Source organism: Rhyacophila brunnea, unplaced genomic scaffold (assembly GCF_057557595.1).
Source record: "Rhyacophila brunnea isolate RB1 unplaced genomic scaffold, BYU_Rbru_1.0 scaffold_6, whole genome shotgun sequence".
In the NCBI taxonomy this organism is placed as follows: domain Eukaryota; kingdom Metazoa; phylum Arthropoda; class Insecta; order Trichoptera; family Rhyacophilidae; genus Rhyacophila; species Rhyacophila brunnea.
The window spans coordinates 44,824,657-44,834,437 of NW_028233276.1; positions in this window are offsets into that span (position 1 = coordinate 44,824,657).

Below are 9,781 nucleotides of genomic sequence, written 5' to 3' on the forward strand. Positions count from 1 at the left end.
ATAGAAGATGATTTTTGATCTTCTTCCTAATATTTACCAACGTAAAGAACAATACTGTAATGTAATAGTTATTCAGTAAGATCGATTTTAATATACTTACCTAATTGAAATATGATGTAAAATGCTGTTTTATTTATATGATATTAACTTTCTAGTGCCATGTAGCGTATGATTGGATTTTTATTGTGTAAAAAATGAAAGTGAAAGAGTGGAGGTAGGTTGTTAAGATCCGACATAAACAGTGCACACTAAACTTTGTCAGACAGAACCATAACAGCCTATCTACACCCCTCGCCACAGCAATTTTAATATTTACTCTTTTTACTATTTTTATAATGGTTCTATTTTTTTGTTGTATACTGTAGTACATGGTCTTTACAAAGGGAGGGCTGACATGGCTCTAGCCTGGGGCCTGGACTTAGGAGGGGCCCGGCGTGTCGGGTCGACCAGTTAAGTGAGATAAACACACACCGAAAATATCCTCTAATAGTAAAAAAAGTCTCCTGCTACGCTATTTCACGAGTGGGTTTTAATTTTATAATTATTTTGACTATCCAAAATGGCGAAAAGTTACTTGTTACTTGGCTATCACAAAAGGGGGTTGCGATCAGTGCTTCATGATATTATGATGCCGAGTGCTGACAATTCAAGTAGATTTATTTAAAAATACCAAAAAATCGCTAAAAAACACGGAATACCCTTTATTTTATACAGAACCTGGAGTGCCAGTAAATATCATTCGGAGAACACTACTGTATAACATTACACTGTCTTGAATATTAGCGATAGGTTGGGGAGCCGTTTCAGGATATAGGGGCCATGCTGTAGTAACTCTATGAGATTGGTCAGTTACCCGTTCAACATGTCCATGTGGTGGAGAAATACAGGATGCAAACCATATACTCTGGAAATGTCCTAAAATGTGTACGGAAAAGAAAGAGCTGCTCAAGTCGGTTCAACCAGCTGTTGAGCTCATCGGACCGTCCGAACTGGTCGCCACAAAGGCCAATTTTGTTGCACTTAGACAATTTGCGGCGTCATATTGCCGACATTCCCAGTCATTAAAAAAAGGATGCTTCACATCCAAACGTAATTGTAATTTGTAAAGTTCACTATTATATGTAAATAAATATATTTGAATATACATACTTTGAAAACACCTCATGCATATACACACTAGAAAAAATCGTTGTTGTAGAAAAAAATACGACGACCGACGGAACTTGAACCTGTATCTGCTGGATTCGCGCCAGTATGCCAAAACACACTTGCTTAACAAACTAGAGCGAGCCTTCTCTAACTTTTTTTAGTAAGTTTATAATATATTATGGCATACAGGCGCGAAGTCCAGCAGAGACAGGTTCAAGTCCCGTCAGTCGTCGTATTCTTTTCTAAAAAAACGATTTTTTCTAGTGTGTATATGCATGAGATGTTTTCAAATTATGTATATTCATTATATAGAATGTTACATTCGGAAAACTTCTGTCTTATTCGTTGAATAAAAAAAATAGTTTATTAAAAATATATTTGGACTTGAACATGAGTAATTGTACGTTAAATTACTGTTAGCATGGCCCCTACAAGGGTGGGGCTGACAGGGCTCTAGCCTGGGGGCCCGGGCTCTGGAGGGGCCCGGCAAGGCCAGTCGACCAGATAAGTGAGATAAACACACAACACAAATTTGCTTTAATAGTAAAAAAAAGTCGCATGTGGCGCTATTTTCCTTCAATAATGTTATTACTTAAAATTATATGGTTGTACAATAAAATTTTTAATTGTGTATCGACACTCGACAACTCCTTAATTCAAATGGATGTATTAAAATATACAACAAAAACGCTAAATATACACATTAATTTTACCGCGTACACCATTTGGAAAGCGCTACTGTAGTACTGTAGAGCATCACACTGCTTTTATCCTTAGAGATAGGAAGGGGGCCCGTCAAAGATCCTAGCATGGGGGCCCGGTTCAAGATGTGGGGGCCATGACTGTTAGCATAATAAAATATGTAGGTACTTCTCCATTCCACATTCATACTAATAAATCGAATAATGATATAAGTAAAATATTATAAAACAAACGATAATAGTTATATAGTGAAGACTCCTGCATTGTTATTCCAATTTGTACAAATGCAGTCTATATATTACAAGAGATATCGTCACAATTACCAATCATAACAGACCCTACTGATCTAGTTATGATTGAAGAAATACTGACGAATATTATCGCTATATTGTTTTGTTTAGTCAACAAAACATACATATTAAAGTATATCACTTGATATTATTTAATGTTGAGTGGTATGATTGCTACAGTTCATTAAAACACAGATAGCTAAAATAATTTTTAAAATACATACATATAGATGCTGTTTCACTTGAGTATATTTAAATATCAATTTTGATAATAAGCTAAATAGATAGTATGTTTCCAAGAAGCCGTCAATTCGTGGTGTTGTATTTTCCTATTCGCCTAGCTAAAATAAAATATATTTACCGAGTTGATGGCAGTCGCATATTCCTAATTTGCATAGTATATCATGGCGCCTGGCTTTATATATACGAGTAAAAGGTAATTACTGAATACCGCATGCGGTTACTTAAGTTTACATTACCACTTGTGGCGTAGCAAACCGGGAAACGGTACTCGACGGGATTCCGTAGACGCGTAGAACTAACGCCTACGCCGTAGCACGTGGGTGTCCAACCGGTCGATTGCAGAGCCAGCTTCAGTCGATCGTGAACCATAGACAAAAGGAATGATAATATATCTAAATAATGAATATTTTATAATTTTTTTAAAGTTATATTTCTTTTGGAGCGAGAGTGAAATTGAGAGCTGCGCGCGCACACCGTTACGACAGTATGAAAATAGCTGTGAATCAGTCAGCTGTATACAAACGCAAGTTTGATAATAGAATTGTTCCGTTGCCGAGGAAACGAATTTATTATTTTTTTCCAAAATAAAATAAAATACAACGAGAAATAATTAAATATTTAATTTATTTAGTGATATAAGTTAAAATGTATAGATATAAACCAGTGCCAATCCAATAAGCCTTTAATCTAGTTTTTGCGATGCCAAAGACTAACGCAGAAAATTGTCGGCACTATCGATTGCGAAAAATATCTGAAATTGCAGCTCAACCTCAACCAGGAGTTTCTGTACGAATTCAAAAAGCCATGGCAGCAGCAGAACGCATGCGACTTTATAGACTACGAAAGAAAAACATTAAAATGGCTTTGAATGAAAATGAGTAATTAAATCACGGATATTCTACGTTTGATAATTTATTGTCATACAACATTGTAAACTGCTCCACTAACATCAACGGTTTCGAGCTCAGAGAAAAAACCAACAGCCAATTGACACGTCACAGATACATCAAGTTGCTATGGACCAACACTCATCTTTGCCATCAGCGGTTATAATCGATTCAGAAGTACCCATGATGAATTAAAAAAAAACTTCAATAATTCATTTGGACATGTGATAGGTTGTGGTTCAAAGACGATTTAAAACTTCCATCTACTGGACATCAAGAAATTAATAAAAAAATAAATACCTAATATATCTGAAGAACATATTAAATTATGCATCACATGCGTTCAAGCTTTAAATAAAAATAATCAGCGCTCGAAATGGAAGATTTTACCAACCGGAACGCTCGATAATTTCCCGAAACTACATATTTACGTAGTAGTTGTATATATTGTATAGAAATACACCTGCTTAGATCAGATGGTCAAATGGAGTAACAATGTGGCATAACATTGCCGGCGCCCGTAGACGAAAATCGATGCTTACGTCACGTCAAAAATATTTATTTTTTTACTATGATTCCGACAAGATTTCGTATGAACTTTAAAACATATATAGAAAGTAAATTAATTTTTAATTCACGAATGCAATCTTTAATTTTTCCACGAGACGGAGCGATAATTTCGGGGATTTCACGAGCAGGAGCTGCGCTCCGGTGCGTTCCGGTCCATTTCGAGTGCTGAAAATAATATACCATTGATGTCAATGTACAATGGTTTCAAATTTCCAGAAATACCTCATGATCTACCAGCGTTGGATTTAATTTCGGAAAGACCGCGCAATCCTTTCATACAGATCAGAAGACTGAGATATGCGGATGTCAATACGGTATTTATTTTATCGCATTTTCTACTTATTTGTTTTGGTACGCCAAAAAAGTATAACTTCTAACGCACGTATATAATTACACGCATCGATTTTTTTTAATGTTGCCTGGTTGGAACCAAAGTTTGAAAGGTTGGACACCCCTGGACGGCGTAGCATCTCTACGCAATTAACATTTTATCATAGTCTTTGGCACACTCTTAACCCTAAAGTGTAATTTGGCACTAATGCATGCGTCACCCTTCAAGAATAATGCTAATAATTTAACCGAATGGTCATTTAGTTAGAACAAAGGAGGCGAACAGTCATCGTCTATGTAAACTTCCTATGCCCTCATATGTGCTTTTGCAATGCTTTTATCGTAATATAAGGTATGGGGCACGCTGGGGTGATATTTTGATATTACGTGATGTCAAGTGCAGGGCCGCGCCAAGAGTGGTTGCCGCCCCTCCCAATTCCCATAAAAATATACATAAGATAAGTAATGAACATAGTTGAAATTATTATTTTATTGAACATATATAATTCTGAAAACACTCTTGATAAAATATAGCCAATAGAAAAAATCTTTTTGGAAAAAATTAAGACACCCGACGGGATCGAACGAGCGTCTTTTGAATATCACGCCCTGTGCATTACCACTATGAATTATAATATTATATGTTCGATAATTAGTCATATTTTGTTATATTTTGACTTCAAAATATTGTTTTTGAAATTGGAACTGAGCAGAAGATCCTTGCGAATTTCACGGTTTAAAAATGTATGATTTAAATAATTACAAGATAAAAAGAACTTTTTATATAATATCTACAACGTTTTTAATTTTTCTGTTGAATCATATAAACTTAACTTGACTAGTTAAAACGAGCAAAAAAAAATTGTACTTGATAGAAATAATACTGAAATGTCATATTGATTTCCATAGTAACGCACGTATATATTAATAATTTAGTTGCTAGGACCCCAGACCCCTAGCAACCAATAATGGTTTCATACAAAACAGAATTAACTGAAAATGAATTCAATTCTACTTAAAGATGGCTAAAAGTATTAAAAAATGCATTGGCATCGTGTTCTGATATATTCTAAAAGTTTCAAATGTCCAGCTAGTCGGGAAGTTAGTTAAAAATTGATTGCAAGATTTGTACCGGACAAAGAACCACCGGACAAATAAGAATACGAGCTAAGAAAAACGTTGTAAAAATATAAGATGTCTAAACAAACACGATACATAAACCCGAAATCAATCGCTTCGACAAAGCATAAAATATGCCCCGGTATAAAGTATGGACGCATTACGCTCTATTTACCACTCCATTGCGACACAACCTCAGCGTATTATTGCAAGTTATTATTGACTGTCGATATGAGGAATTGCAACTCAATTTTATTTTGTCACTAAATTGGTAGTTCCCGGTTTTCATGCATTTTTTACAGGTGAATTATGATCAAAGCAATCCATATAGATATTCTTTTGAAATTGTATAGATGTCAATGTATGCTCGCGTTGAATTCAACTTAAACACCCACCAAAAATGATTTTAATTATTTATTAACACTAATTATTGCATATCGATGGTCTAATGCTAATACCCCGCATCTGAACTATATGACGAAAATGACTTTTTGATGTACTAAAAACAACAAAAACACTGCCCAGTGCCCATCGACTGCGAAATTCCTGTATTTGTAGTTATTTTAACAAAAATGATAAAGCCATTTTAGAAATTTCCCGTATCTGAACATTGTAGGAATAAACCTGTAATAGCCCGTATTTTGGCTCTAAGCTGTCAAGCGTGTTGCATGACGTGTGTTGAATTCAGCTTTAAAATGTCACTTTCAAATTATTTAAAAGGTAAAACAGTAAGTAATATAACAAATTTGGATGTTTGTCTTTATATATATCACATTTCATAGGATGTTATCACTATATTAGGCGTTATGTGGTTTGCTTTACCATTTTTTACGTTACGGGTTATTGGCATGCTATGTAGTTACAACATGTGTGAACTATTAACAGTCAGATACCGGATATTAAATATTTAGTTTTTTTAGTTTCCTACACAATTATTAAATTAGTAAAAAGTCACTTACGGGATAATAACATTAGGCCATCGATATTGTAGTTTATTTGTAATTAAATGACTTAGCCATAAGTTATGGTAAACGTTAAAAATAATCTTTTATTACTTTTAAAGCTATCGCCACAACTACCATTAAGTGTAGGTTTTCTTTACAAAGAAAATGAACTGAGTTTAGCGTGTTATATAAGTCCTACTTCATTTTTTAACTTTAAGTTAGGCTTTGAATGAAGTTTTTGTATGTAGTTGAATTTTCCATACTGAACTTTATTTTTTGTCGCAAAAAAAGATTTTCCACTTTACCGGAGTTTTCATTTTTCCCGATATAATGTATTTGAAAGCGTACGAAGGAAAGTTTTTTAAACTTCGTCCTTGTGCATATGAAAGTGTGTTTTAAAAAAAGCCACATTTAAAAATTAAATAAACTTATATAAAAGGAAAAAAATATTATATAAAGTCACCGCAGACTTACTTACTGTATTATGACATAGTTGATAAACTTAATGTTGTGAAAATACTTTACTCTACATACCGGCAGAATGTAGAATATATAATATAGTGATCATGTGACATAAAGGGTATATTTATTTAAGAATAGAAACAATTTATTTACAAAAATGTTTGTAATAAAAATAGTCAGGATACCGTTAGGGCCGGATGTAGTACGAGCTGGGCGCCCACTATATCCGGCCATGGTTTCTAGGGCACCAAATTTTGAAAAATACAGAAATTTATGTATTTAAAAAAATAGTATTCCTAGTTAGTATAAACATAAGATTAATTACCAATCAAACAACTCGTAAATGTCGTTACTGAACTCGAATTTGAGTTCTTAAGTTTTTATGTAATTTGACATTTTGTGGGATTACTGTCGATAATTCAGGTATTTACAGTTAACAACGGATTATATGTATATATTATAATAAATATGTTTGCTAGAAAAAAAAGTCAAGGTCATCCGATGTATAGAACATGCATATAAACCACGAAGAAATTAGCATTATGTCTGATTTTTGAGTGCATGTCAAACTTTCAAATTGCAATTTATTTATTTAAGAAAACAAAACATTGTGGACACGACAAATATAAATTCCAGACGTGCACAACATGATATTTACATTATAACAAATATTACCCTTACAAGAGAAAAGAAGAGAATAATATAGTATAAAATAATAATATTAATAATAAAAAAAATACTTAAGTACAATTTTATACAGAAAAATATAAGATGATTTTGAAACTTATCAACTTCTGGCAGTAACTCCACGATTTGGTTTTCTAGTTATATCGAATGATATAATTAAACCATGAATGAAGATAGCTTAGGGGTACCAGTGTGACACGTTTTGCTGTTACCGCGGACATCGTATTCAATTTTAAATTTAGCGAATCTATATTTATAGGTTTTAAAATGTATTTTCAATTATTTATGTCACATAAACACCCTTCTCCTATGGTAAACGATCGTATACAGTACTCTTTGAAAGTGGTAGATTGGGGTGGAGGTTGTGATAGGCGTCAAAGAGTGATGTGCCGGCTCTGGATATCGTCATCCGAAATGTAGTAGGTACCTTATACCTACGTTCAATTATTGCGTGTCCGGAAACTTGGACGTTTGCAGTTTGCCGTATCATCGTGAAATGTTGTATAGGAAATATGGCCTTATATTAAAGACCGTCCAACCTCTTCGGATCGTATAGTACTGACATTAAATTCATGTCTAAATAAAACACGGTTCTTGTCGGTTAACACTTTACAGGAAGCCAGCAGTAAAAAAATTTTGATAATAGCTGATATACTGGATTTTTTGTTAGGTTAGTTTAGGTTAGGTTTTCATTATTGAATTCATGAATTTTGCCAAAATCAGCTATAAAAATTGAATTAATGTTTACATTATTGAATCTATTAAAATTGGAGACCGTATAGTATACGGTCATCTCTTTCCGAGAAGAAAGCTCACGGCGAACTGTGCCATTGTGAAATATTTTACGTACATTTTACATGTATGTAATCCAATTATTGTCGACATAATTCTAGACAGACAATAATAAAATATTAAGCTATTGTTTTGCCCTTTGAATAAAAACACGACAGATGGCATTTGTCCAATATTAATGATATTGACAAATTCGGAATTAATCTTTGTGAAAAATATTTACCATTCATAATACATACATAAGAAATCTTATTATATATAGAAAGGATAACGATTTTATTATAATAATTCATTAACTTAGTTGTTGGCACTCACTACTTCCATGTCCATCGTCCATAAATTGGCCAAGATTCAGGAGCACAACAAATAAATACGTATTTTTTTTCAGTGGAGTGTATAAAATACGACAGGTTGCATAACAACTCCTCTCGCGTTGGTTTGAAAATCAACGCGAAGAAAACCAATGTCTTGTGTAATAGCACCTGTCCTGATCCAGATTTCCCTCTGATTAGCGACGGACAAAACATCGAGAGCGTCGACAGCTTCAAGTACCTGGGGGTACACATCACGGGAGATGGCATTTTACAGAAAGAGCTCGCTATCCGAATGGGAATGGCTGGAGCAACATTCAACTCGATGCGGAATGTCTGGGACTCACGATTGTACTCGGTCAAAACCAAATGCTGCCTATTCGACGCTTGCATTCTGACGGTGCTGCTTTACGGTAGCGAATCATGGCACCTTACGAAGGCTCAGAGCAACCGTATACTGAGCTTCGAAAACAGATGTTTGCGACGAATACTGGGTGTGCGGTGGTATGACTTTAGGAGCATCGAGGAGATAAGAGAACGCACCAAACAGCCTCTCATCACGCTGAAAGTGAAGAGGCGACGTTGGACCTAGCTCGGCCACGTGCTGCGGATGCCAGAAGAGAACTTCAACCTGGCTTGCCTGTTCTTCAAGCCGACCGGATTCCGGCGTCCTGGAAGGCCGCTAAATACAATCTACAGAGTGTATACGGCGGAGCTACGGGATGCTGGTTTGACCTGGAACGAAGCAAGAAGACTGGCGAGCGACAGGGATTCTTGGAGGCGTCGCGTGGTGTCCATATGCTCCAGCTAAGGGGCGGATATGGCAAAAGAAGAAGAAGAAGAAGTATAAAATAATGAATTACGGTAGACAGAGATGAGTATAAGGAATTAATATAAAAATAATCAACTTAACACTCGGTTGTAATACCTAATCTATATATTATTTCATTATATTTTTTAAGTTACGGAAAACTTTTAGAATCATATTGCATTCTTATCTGTCATTCAAATAATAGAACCGCAATTAAAAATTCTCATTTCTCTCTGGCCAGTTCAAACTGAGATACAAGTACCATTTTTAAATTTCCCGCTCGCGGAAAAGTTTGGAGTAGTGCCGAGAGTTCATTTGAAGCGCACTATGTCTCGAGGCCTCGCATATTGAATATTCATGCGTCAACAAACGGTTTTATTCAAGTTGGTATCATTGTATCCGACCGGCCGCAGCATAAATTGAAAGGGCTGGGATAAGGATCAAGACGGGAGGAAAGACTACCCGAGCGTTTCCCTCAGGGATA